Source organism: Anabrus simplex, chromosome 3 (assembly GCF_040414725.1).
Source record: "Anabrus simplex isolate iqAnaSimp1 chromosome 3, ASM4041472v1, whole genome shotgun sequence".
Classification (NCBI taxonomy): domain Eukaryota; kingdom Metazoa; phylum Arthropoda; class Insecta; order Orthoptera; family Tettigoniidae; genus Anabrus; species Anabrus simplex.
This window is the reverse complement of record NC_090267.1, coordinates 101,774,107-101,787,161: the sequence shown is the minus strand read 5'-3', so window position 1 is coordinate 101,787,161 and position 13,055 is coordinate 101,774,107. Positions and strand designations below refer to the sequence as shown.

General features: G+C 37.6%; 1 protein-coding gene across 2 annotated transcripts in view; it reads left to right on the top strand.

The window, feature by feature from the left end:
• Nucleotides 1-13,055, top strand: part of LOC136866031 (uncharacterized) — a 44,505-nt gene that overhangs the window by 1,700 nt on the left and 29,750 nt on the right. Inside the window, exon 1 of one of the 2 annotated variants that reach the window (XM_067142646.2) lies at nt 7,863-8,141. The exons of the other annotated variant lie outside the window; for it this stretch is intronic. The gene's annotated coding sequence lies outside the window, so the exon portion shown is untranslated. Of the gene's footprint in view, nt 1-7,862; nt 8,142-13,055 lie in introns of those variants that run through there. 2 annotated transcript variants of the gene reach the window in all.

The window sequence follows — 13,055 nt, the reverse complement described above, 5'->3', positions numbered from 1 at the left end:
TTGCAGAAAGGAAACGGCAGCCATTTTTAGTAGCCACAATGGCTGATATGTGAGGCTGTGTTGATATTGTTGCAGATCTGAATGAAATAGAAACTAGTGCTATTCAAATTCAAAACAACCTACAGCTTTCTCTGGATGATGTCATGATGGTACCATCATTCTCAGCAAAATTTTGCATCATTCAGGTTTCCAGGAATGAAATACTTAAGAATACGTCCTTAATCTAGTGATTCCAGATATTCTACAAGTTACAGTGAGGAATGATTCAAGTCTGAAGCTTAGTGGTAGGACGTCTGTTTTTTAAGTTATCAGCTTGGAGGCTAGTTAAATCCTCAAAGAACATCATTGAAATTTATGTGATTACTGGTATTTATCAACTTATTTTTATTACCTCCTCTCTCATAGATTTTTGCTCTGTCTCTGGTAAATTCATTTGTACTATTCTAATGTTGAGATATTTGTGTGTGTGTGTGTGTATATATATAAAGGCAAATCATAAAAGCACTGCGTGATCCAACAGGGCCCATATACTACTACTACTACTACTGCTACTGCTGCTAATACTACTACTACTACTACTACTACTACTACTACTACTACTACTACTACCTAAATGTCAAGTCGCCTCTGTGGGGGGCACAAACTGCAGATCGTAAGGGAGAATATTGGGCAGAATGGATAGCGACCCTAGACTTGGTGGTTCATAACACTGGAATCTTACCAACTTTTTCCAGAGGGAACTCAGAGTCTTTCATAGACGTCACCTGCTCAACACAGGGTATAGCATCATTCATTGTTGACTGGGAAGTTATGGAAGATGAATCTCTCAGCGACCATCGTTTTATTTACTTTCAAGTTAAGGGATCGAAGAAGCTTAATGATATCATGAAAACGGTGTGGAACTATATTTGGGAAACTTTCAAAATTGCAATTGAGTGGATGTCACAAACTGTAGATACAGTGCAACATACTCTAAAAGATGTAACTGCTGTTCTTAAAGATGCTTGTAGGACCAGCCGATTGAGGGGATCAACAAAATATAAAACACGAGTCCCTTACTGGTGGAACAATGAAGTAGACATGCAAAGGAAAGACTGTAATCACAAGAGATGAATTCTTACAAGATCTAGGAAAAAAATCAGCCAGGTCAACTTAATACAATTAGAAGCTGAATATAAGGCATCAAAGAGGCAACTAATGAAGCTAATAAAGGATTCTAAGAGAAATCTCTGGCAAAAGCTATGCGAAGATCTAGACAGTGATATCTGGGGAGCGGGATATAAGATAGTGACCGGTCGAATAATCAACAGGGTACCAGTTCAGCTCCCAGCTGATAGAAGGAAAGCCATAGCAATGGAGTTGTTCCTTTGTACTAATGACAGACTTGAAACGGAATCAGATTTTTGTGTTGCAGAACCGTTCACTGTGGTTGAGTTACAAGAGGTAGCACGCAATATGAAGACTGGTAAGGCACCAGGTGTAGATGGAATCCCACTGGAAGCCATCAAGTATGCAGTTGAGGTGGCACCTGGTTGGATCTTATCAGTCTTCAATGATTTATTAAAAAAGCGTGAATTCCCCGATGAGTGGAAAGTAGCCAAGCTAGTGCTGTTATTGAAGGCAGGGAAACTATCATTAGATCCATCAGCATACAGGCCACTTTGCTTATTAAACACCTTGAGCAAACTTTACGAAGGATTGATTAAAACTAGACTGGAGAAAGAACTTGAACAACAGGGAGGACTTTCTTCGAACCAGTTTGGATTTAGAAAGGGTAGAACCACAACCCAAGCTATTGAGAGTGATTCAAATACAGGCAGAAAGCAGTGAGAAATGGGCTGCCTTGATAACGCTAGATGTCAAAAATGCTTTTAACACTGCTTCTTGGAGCATTATTTTGAGAGAACTTCGTAGGATGAACATTTCTCAGTATCTACAACAAATAATCGTTAAGTACTTCAAAGGACGAAGAATACAATTTCATGATTTAGAAGATCTTGAAATGAGTGCTGGCGTTCCACAGGGATCTGTCCTAGGACCCACCTTGTGGAATATTCTATATGATGGTGTATTACGCCTGCAGCTGACAAAAGGGACAACATCTATTGGTTATGCAGATGACCTTGCAATAGTGGTAATAGCAGAGAATGTAGAAGAACTGACCTTCCGAGTAAATGAATCACTGAGACGAGTTAACCTTTGGATGGTAAATAATAAGTTGAGATTGGCTCCACATAAGACTGAGGCTGTAATTTTGAAAGGTTCCAGGAATTGGAAAAATGTCCATTTCTTATTAAATGATACAGTGATTATTCCAGGAAAGTCTGTACGATACCTTGGGGTTCTTATTGACAGGAATTGCACATTTGGTGTACATGTGAAGGCAGTAACCCAAAAGGCAGAGAAAAAGGCATCGGCATTGGCCAGACTTATGCCTAACATCGGGGGACCAAGAACAGTTAAGAGACAGATTATGTGCTCTGCAGTATATTCCATTTTACTTTATGCTGCACCTATCTGGCACAATGCACTCAGGAGGAAGATTCACCGAAGAGCTATGGAAAGAGTACAGAGGAAAATGCTGCTCAGAGTTACCTGTGCATATCAAACTGTTTCGACAGCAGCTTTACAAGTTGTAGCTGCCAGTATTCCCATTGACCTCCTCGTTGTAGAGAGAAAACTTTGGCATGAAAGGGGTGCAACTATATCTGCTGAAGAAAAGAAAGCCTCGAGGAACCAACTCTTACTAGACTGGCAAGACCGATGGGATGGCACAACCGATGTTGGCCAATGGACAAAAAAGCTAATACCCAACATAGGAGACTGGCTTAAATGTAGACATCGGCAGGTAGATTACTATCTGTCGCAGATCCTGACAGGACATGGAAGATTCGGCGTATACGCCATGAAGATGGGAAAGACGCAGGGAGATGGTTGTCGGTACTGTTCTGAAAGGGATACAGTAGAACACACTTTTTTCTACTGTGTTCGATGGGAAGAAGAACGAAGGAAAGCCTGCCAACAACTTGGCCGACAACTCACGCCAGGGAATCTGGTTCAGATTATGTTAGAGAGCCCGTCTGCCTGGAACACAGTAAAGGCAATGGCGACAAGCATTATGGGGATGAAGGAGAAAGAAGAGAAAGGAAGAACTTAATAATATACATCACTCCATTCTGATGTCATGCCGACAAGCAGTTCCAGAATGGTCTGAGTGAAGAGGGCAGGGGTTTTTAGTTGGTGGAAATCCAACTCCCACACAGAGTGGTGTCTTTAAAAGATTTTCCCCTGACATAACAAAAAAAACTACTACTACTACTACTGCTGCTGCTGCTGCTGCTGCTGCTGCTGCTGCTGCTGCTGCTGCTACTGCTGCTACTACTACTACTACTACTACACAAAGTGTTCATTATTGAACACAGAATATTGCAGAAATCACTTGACAATCTCTATGTTCTTCTTCCTGGCCTGGGATCAGCACTTTGAATGGATTTAGCCTAGTTTTTTAGCTGGATGCCTTTCCTGATGCCAACCCTATGTGAAGGAATGTTTTCACTATAGCATGTTTCCATGTGGTTTCTGGTGTGATGTGTTGAGTATATTTGGAGATGTGTATTAAAACAAACACAAACACCCAGTACTCAAACTAGAGGAATTAAATCCCTGACCCAGTCGGAAACTGAAGTAAAGGCCAATACGCTGACCATTCAGCCAAAAAGTCGGCGGGCCACTCGACAATTTTATACTGTCTGTATATTTCCTAGTTTGTAATTGCACAGACTGTGGAGGCTAAATGAATGAATGAGCATAGGGAAACTGTAAATACAAATGGTGGTGCTATAATGAAGCATACAAGATAATAAGAGGAGTAAAGTAGTTTGAGTGGTAGGATAGAGAATCTGACAGAGAATTTGTTAAAGTGAGTAGTGTTGACACCGAGCTCGATAGTTGCAGTCACTTAAGTGCGGCCAGTATCCAGTATTCAGGAGACAGTGGGTTCGAACCCCACTGTTGGCAGCCCCAAAGATGGTTTTCCGTGGTTTCCCATTTTCACACAAGGCAAAGGGCTAGGAGTGGGAAAGAAGCGGCCATGGCCTTAATAAGGTACAGCCCCAGAATTTGCCTGGTGTGAAAATGGGAAATGACAGAAAACCGTCTTCAAGACTGTTGACAGTAGGATTCAAACCCACTACCTCCCGAATACTATCATTAGATGAAGGAAAATGAACAATGACTATGTTTTTGTACCTAAAAGATGCACTTAATACTGTAGGTCACAATATACTATTAAACAAAGTAGAAAAATTAGGTATTCATGGAATAACACAGAGGCTCATAGCCAGTTTCCTTACAAATAGAATCCAAAGAGTTAAAACTGATGGTTAACCAGAAATAATTCAAACAGGAATACCACAAGGAACAATCCTTGGGCCAGTACTATTTGTGATATACGAGTACGCTAATGATCTGGAAAAATACTTGCTTATGGTAGTGACACAGTTACCACAATCAGAGGTCCCTCATGGGAAGAGACTTATGATAAATGCAGCATAGCAATAAACAATAGATGAAACAAAAGTTGTTGACTATAAATCAAAATAAAACATGTGTTACATTCTCACATAACAGAAACCTTCAACCTCCAAACTGTTTGCAAATCAAAATTCGTAAAAATGCCTGCCCAGCTAGTGATTGCTCTTGCTTTCTACTGCAAAAAGCTACTCATGTTAAATACCTTGGAATATTTACTGATGGCCACCTGAAGTGGAATTATCACACCACTCATCTGGAAAACCAACTACAAGGTCTTATATACAAATTTTACTGACTCAGAAAACTGGTTTCATCAAAGTGTTTACTATGCACTTGTAAATCCCATATTTCAGCATGATATAATAGGATTGAGTGGTGCATTAGATAAATAGATATACGTCAGATATGTGCAAAAGTAATATTACTGTACATCTTTTTAAACTATTCCAAATTTCACAACCAACCAGTAAAGAACCGTAATACAAGACTGCAAGTTAGATCTGTTTTGCCACTCCCATAAAGAAATACTTTAGGTGGACAGAGATATGCAAGTTTTCTTGGACCCATTTATAATAACTCCCCACCACCACCACCATTAGGTTATAGATGTCAGAAACAAACCCAGAGTAAAACAAATTTTGAATACCTGGTTCCTACAGACAGATGTAAAAAGAACAATAAATTTTAATCTAAAATGATTTGCTGTCACTCCAAATTGGTCCTAAGAATTAATTTAAACAGAAATGAAAAACTGACAGAGAGAACTAAACTCATTAATTTAAAAATAAATGTGTACCCATAAAATACTGTTGTAAATGATCTGTTAAATATTGCCAACGCCAATTATTTACTTAATATATATGTAACTGTGTACAATAAAATAAGTTAAAGTAGTTTGTTGCCATTGTATTGTTAAGTCATTCAAGCCCATGCACAAGCATTGCTTATGTGGGATTCACTGTACTACTACTACTACTACTACTACTACTCCTCATCATCATCACCATAAGACCTGTCTGTGTCAGTGTGACTTAAAATAAACAGCAAAATAACAGTAATAATAATAACAAATTCTCTTTAAAAAATAGTATTTGGTTATATACAGCTCTCTTGAAGCACTTGGTTTTTGAGGGTTGCTTATCATGACTTTTCTCATTTCATGTGGCTCTTCTATGCTCTTGTGTTTTTATATCCCTTTTGCAATGATTCTGGGTTATTGTTTCCAGCCTGTTGGTCTACTAGTGGTGGTGACTGTTGTTTGATGAGGGCAGACGGCATGAAAATCATCCCCTCCCACATCAATTACGGTCATTATGGCCAAGTAACATCCTAAGTAATTTCTCACCAAAAATCGTTCTCAATATGTGTGTAATTTCTGAAATTAAGAGTCACGTCCCTGTGGTTCTGATTCCACATAAACCTAGAAGTCTTTTGACTATGAATATGATTCTGACAGATACGCAAAACTGCAAGCTTGCATTCTGTTTCCACTTCAGTCTGCTGATCCCTTGTAGTTTCCCTATTCCAAGCCTTCCCTATTTCTCTGCATTATTTATAAGATCTGTCTATTTTTCCGAGCCTATATCTCAAAATTTCATTTCCACCTCTTTGCACTGAAATGGTTTGTCCTCATCCACACCAGGATTCTTACATTGCTGTAAAATCTTCTTGCTAGTTGTGACCATATTGCTGATCTCTTTTATTGTAATCTCATCTCTAACAATACACATCTCAGCTGCTTGCAGTGGTCCATTGTAATAAGAATGTAAAGGAGAGGGCGTATAAGTCTCTGGTAAGACTGCAGTTAGTGTATGATTCCAGTGTATGTGACCATCACCAAGACTACTTGATACATGAACTGAAAAAAATTCAAATGAAAGCAGCACAATTTGTTCTGGGTGATTTCCAACAAAGGAGTAGTGTTACTAAAATGTTGCAAACTTTGGGCTGGGAAGACTTGGGAGTAAGGAGACGAGATGCTCAACTATGTGGTATGTTTCAAGCTGTCAGTGGAGAGTTGACGTGGAATGACATAAGTAGACGAATAAGTATGAGCAGAGCTTTTAAAGTAGGAAATATCATAATATGAAGATAAATTTGAAATTCAAGAGGACAAATTGGGGTAAATACTCATTTGAAGGATGAGGAGTAAGGGATTGGAATAAATTACCAAGGGAAATATTCAATAAATTTCCAAGTTCTTTGAAAATGTTTACAAAAAATCTAGGTAAATAACTGATAGGGAATCTGCCACCTGTGACAGCCCTAAATGCAGATCATTGATTGATTGGTTGATTGATTGATTGACTAATCTAATTACATCTCTCCCATACCTTTTTCCCCTCTCCTCTCTGAATGTCTTGCTGGCCCCCAGAGTGTAGCGATAATAAACCTGCCATTTATCTGGAGAGGCCTTGTGTTCAAAAATAACAGTTGAGAGGATTTGTCATGCTGACCACGCATCACCTTGTAATCTGCAGGTCATGTGGCCAGGTAGCAGCTGTCATGGCAGACCAATGTCCTTAATGGGCTGTTGTACTACATGTTTCTTTTTTCAAATAGTTAAAAGTGAATAGAAGTGCTCAAAGACTAAGAAAAACTGAGTAATGCAAAAAAATTGTAACATATGCTTTCAGTATTCAGTCTACAAATCTCTGTGAAAATATTATACATCCTCCACAGTCCTTTCCTGGAAGCTAGCAGTGTTAGCCTCTTCCACCTCCATGCTTCTTACCATAAAATCTTTCTAAACTAAACATGACCTCCTTGATCTATCTCTACTTTCTTCGCCTTTTAGAGTAAATTCCATCAGTTCCTTAGGTACTGCACACTCCTCTATTTGCTTCACATAGCCCCGCAACCAAATTTGATTCAGATTCTTGCTTCATAGAATGTCATAGAATGTGTTCTTGTTTTACTTAGCCTTTATCTTGCCATTATAAATATCCCTCTGCAACTGTTCTTACTGAAGTATCAGTAATCACTCCTTTCACGTTTTTAATCTCCGAACAAAGTTTGCAGAGTATGTACATTTTCTCTCTCTCTCTCTCTATCTCTTTCTCTGAACACACACACACACTCTCTCTCTCTCTCTCTCTCTCTCTCTCTCTCTCTTCAAGAATATACTTGTTTGTTAATTCTATAATTAAGATTAATTGTATTGTGACAGAAGCTCATCTTTTGCAAAAATATGTTTAAGTGGCTTATCTTCCTATCCACTTATCATCTTAATACATAAGCTCCATAGATTACCATTATCTATGATTGTCACTTGATGCTGATGTATCTATACAGATATTATTATAAAGAGAGAGTGTTTGTGAGTTTGTATGAGGAGACTAATCTTGGGAAACACTCAACCAATTTCAATATTTATTTTACATTTAGAAGAAGTATTTCTTCCAAATTATTATAAGCTGCATATAAACACGATAGCTTATCAGAGAAGCAAGTGTTGAAGAAAGTTTGTATGAGGAGACTAATCTTGGGAAACACTCAACCAATTTCAATATTTATTTCACTTTTAGAAGAAGTATTTCTTCCAAATTATTATAAGCTGCATATAAACACGATAGCTTATCAGAGAAGCAAGTGTTGAAGGAAGTAAAGTAAGTCAGAAATTTTATATAAAAGGTTCATATGTATATCTATATATTATTTTCTTTATTGTTCTTCTGGGATCATTATCATTAGTTTCTACTCAGGGCAGCTGCAAAACAGAAATCAGAAGGTGCATAGCAATAACCTGCAATGCAGTGGTCAGACCTTATGAAAATATAGTCTGACAGTCAGATAAACAGAAATACAAAGAAGTAATCTCAAATGGAGAATATAGTTCACACTTGATAATTAAGTTGTGGGAACATTGTTGTAACCACAAAGATGCACACACGAAATGCTGTCAGTTGTATACACTGTTTTATTTACAAATTATATACATTATATACACATATCAATGAACCACCATTTTGAACACTTGACTGCTACATTAGCATGTCAACCAACTGCTAACCCAACAAAATCACAACATGAGTTCACACACTGAATTCGACTAGCGACTTTCACTAACAAGTCTCACTAACAACTCAAATACACTCCCCAGACTGTCTCTTTATATACCCTGCCTGGCCAGACTTCTAGAAAAGTATGACATAACATGTTTTCTCTAATTTTCTCAAATCTCCAATAACCTATTTACAAATGGATCGAACATTATATAGAACTCGAGTGACAAAGATGCGTTGTTCTGGACTCTTACCCTGTGTTACACAACATTACATTGGATTTATACATCATATTTACAGGCAATAATAAATTATATATTAATTATGTGTTCTTACATGAAATAAAGTAATATTAATATACAGTACGTACAGCAGATGTGTTGTGACATAACCTCATATGTTTTGTTTCATAAGACACACATAATAAAGGATTCAACCACCATTTATACCAAATAAAATCCATACATAACTATGCAAATAATAATAATAATAATAATAATAATAATAATAATAATAATAATAATAATAATAATAATAATAATAATAATAATAATAATAATAATAATAATAATAATAACACCTAAACAAGCTCAATATTTTCACTATTTACGCATGGGTTTAGGAAATTGCTTCCAAGTTATACTAGTCCTTTACACTTGCATCAACATGACTCCTCAGTATTCAGGAAAATAGAGACAGAAGAAGTATTGTCTTTCTAATTTTAGCAGTCTTTCTGGAAAGTACAGCGTTCTGTGTTTTGATACATGTCTTATCCAATAAAAGCCAAAAAATGGGTAAATAAACCATTAATCTTATAAAAAATAAACATGCTTACAGAATTTAGATTTAAATTTTCCACAAAAATGTTCACATGCAATTTTTTTGTAAATCTTAAACAGTTTGCCATATAATTGTGTTTTTACATGTTACAACATTAAACACTGGTATATTTGTGTTAACTGCTGTATACTGAGTGTAGAAACCATAGTGACCAAACCTGGGATCCCTTACGCCTGCGAAGTTTCACACGACACGTTTGGACTGCTGGACTTGACAAGACTGTGTACATCAGTGTGCTGCTGTATGTTAGTGTAGCTACGTATTTCATTCACCGCAGCTCTCATTTGTTGTTTGTGGTGCAAGCAGCAGGAAAATGAACAAACTACCTCTAAAGGAAATCGAGGGGTGATTAACATGTTCAACCTAACGTCCGCCACTGGTGGTACATGATTAAAATATTTTACCTCTCGAAAATTGCTTCGTATTTTGCATTGAATTCTTAAAATGATGATAATGAGTTTTTATACAAACAACATTGTTTTTCACATGAAACCCCTTGATCAGTGGTCAGTTTGCATATTACAACAGTTTTAGAGATGTGTTACGCAATTTATTTTGTGCGCCACTGATGGTGCACGACAGCATTTGCTAATCACGCGGCAATCTCATGCCGTCATGCGCCACCGGTGGTACATGCAGTTGCAAGTAATCAACTTCATTTTCCGTATCAAAATTGAATCACTATATTTTACAATATTTAAAATTCTTCCACCGTTTTGATACTTTTTTTGCCTTTTGGCAAATTTTTTATATGTCAACAGTACATGTTTCATTCCTTATTTAGGAACATCCTCAGCTGTTATTGTAGCTTAGGTGAATTGCTAAGATTTTAAACACGTTGATTTGCAGGTACATTGATTCACTTAAAAACTACTAAAAATACCAATTAAATTAAATGGTATTAAAGACAATGTAGGGGTTAGTGTGTTAATGATATGAGAACGGATGATTACATAGTTGGTCAGCTTAAAAACTATGTCTTGTATAACAAGACGCAAAGCAGCAACAAACGTCCCTCCAGGGTCACAGTAGAATTGGAGTCTAACAATAGCAAGAAATTGAAACGAAGCTCCCTTCACAAAAATTGATCAGCAATCAGCTTCAAAGTTCCACATTAGACTCAATCAAAGGCACCATAAGCAAACTCATAATATATAACAACTTACCTGGAAGGAACAGAAGATAAAACATTCAATAATTTGAACAGTGTTACGAAGTCAAACATTTTTTTAAACTTTTAACCGCAAACAGACATTTCAGTGTAACAAAATGAAAAAATTTTTAACAACTATTCAAATGAATAGACATAGTTTTTAAGCTGACCAACTATGTAATCATCCGTTCTCATATCATTAACATACTAACCCCTACATTGTCTTTAATATCATTTAATTTAATTGGAATTTTTAATAGTTTTTAAGTGAATCAATGCACCTGCAAATCAACGTGTTTAAAATCTTAGCAATTCACCTAAGCTATAATAACAGCTGAGGATGTTCCTAAATGAGAAACGAAACATGTACTGTTGACAAATAAAAAATTTGCCAAAAGGCAAAAAAGTATCAAAACGGTGGAAGAATTTTAAATATTGTAAAACTTAGTGGTACATGCAGTGTCATAAAGCTTGGTAAATTTCCAAAACCGCTTGTATGAGTGCAGCACATTCCATAAGCAATTAGTAGAAAGCTCTTTCAGTGTATCTGTGAATCTTTCAAGTTCGAAAAATACTGAAACAATTTACAATTCATTGTTTACGGTTTCCATCATTTTTGTATGCCTATAACATGAAGAGGTACTTTTTGCTGGCGCTGTTTTAGAAAGAGTAAAACCACATTCCCATTTTAATTTGTGCTAGGCCTAAATATTTATTACCGGGCGAGTTGGCCGTGCGTGTAGAGGCACGCGGCTGTGAGCTTGCATCCGGGAGATAGTAGGTTCGAATCCCACTATCGGCAGCCCTGAAAATGGTTTTCCGTGGTTTCCCATTTTCACACCAGGCAAATGCTGGGGCTGTACCTTAATGAAGGCCACGGCCGCTTCCTTCCAACTCCTAGGCCTTTCCTATCCCATCGTCGCCATAAGACCTATCTGTGTCGGTGCGACGTAAAGCCCCTAGCAAAATAAATATTTATTATGGATCCTGATGAGATTAAAGAAATCCCAAATAAGAGCAAAAGTGTGTCTGAACTTAGTGACATATCAGTGTCTAGAAGTGAATATTTACCATCAGTACTGAAAGTGATAGTGTCCTTATAAGTGTGGTAGAAGAAAGTGAGGAAAAACAAAGTGGTGCAGAAAGGAGTTACGGTGATCCAGTACAGATGGTACAGCGAGTTTCTCTCATTGCTTGGCCGGCAGGCGTGCCCAGCTTATCTGCATCGCTCATCGCTTCCCATTATACAGTGCAGCGACAGCACGGAAATGCCTGCACTTCGCAGTTCAGGTCCATGCTTAGAACATGTATTAAGTGTTGATTGGTCGCTCCAACTGTTCTCAAGTTGTGAAGTTGTTACTTTTCTCACAATGCCTCCACATGTGTACACAGTAGAGGAAAGGGTATGTATGTACGATACTTATGTAAAAACAGAGTCTTGCAGGGAAGTTTGTGAGGCGATTTGTAACATAATTTCCAGGTGTACGCCCTCCACATAGAGAGACTGTGCAGAAACTGGTAAACAAATTGAGGGGAACTGGTTCTTTAGTCAATAAGAAGTGAAGTGTTAAAAAAAGTGTACTTAACAAGAGAAAGGTAAAAGAAATCACAGAAAGATTAGAACACAAGGCCAACAAAATCCCTAAGACGACTTGGACAAGAAGTCAGGGTTTCGAAGAGCTCAGCATGACGGGCTACAAAAATGTCAAAATTGAAACCATACAAGTTAACTGTAGTACACAAACTGCATCCGCGTGATTGTGATAAGCGGGTACATTTTTGTAATTCGATATTGTAAAACCTCCATAATGAAATAATTGATCCACCCTTAATATTTTTGTCCGATGAAGCATGGTTCACCGGGCGAGTTGGCTGTGCGGTTAGGACCGCGCCGCTGTGAGCTTGCATCCGGGAGATAGTGGGTTTGAATCCCACTGTTGGCAGCCCTGAAGATGATTTTCTGTGGTTTTCCATTTTCACACCAGGCAAATGCTGCGGCTGTACCTTAATTAAGGCCACGGCCGCTTCCTTCCCATTCCTAGGCCTTTCCTATCCCATAAGACCTATCCATCGGTGCAACGTAAAGCAAAATAGTAGTAGAAGCATGGTTCCTTTTACAAGGGTATGTTTCAACGCAGAATAACAGACATTGGAGTGCAGAAAACCCCCATCGCATAAACAAAATTCCTCTACATGATGAACTGATCGGAGTATGGTGCACAGCGAATGGATACAGAATTATAGGACCTATCATTTTTCAGGGCACAATTAATGCAAAAAGATACAGGGATAATATACTCAAACCATTTTTTTTTTTTTTTACAAACTGACACTGACTATTGAAATGGATATTTTCAGCAAGACTCTGCCAAAGTGCATACTGCTAATGATACATTAAATTTAATTGAGGACATTTTCAAAGACCGTTTCATTAGTACGGATTTATGGCCGTCACAGTCTCCAGCTTTAACTGTTTATCACTTTTATTTATGAAGTGTATACAAGAAACCCTCCCACGTTGGACG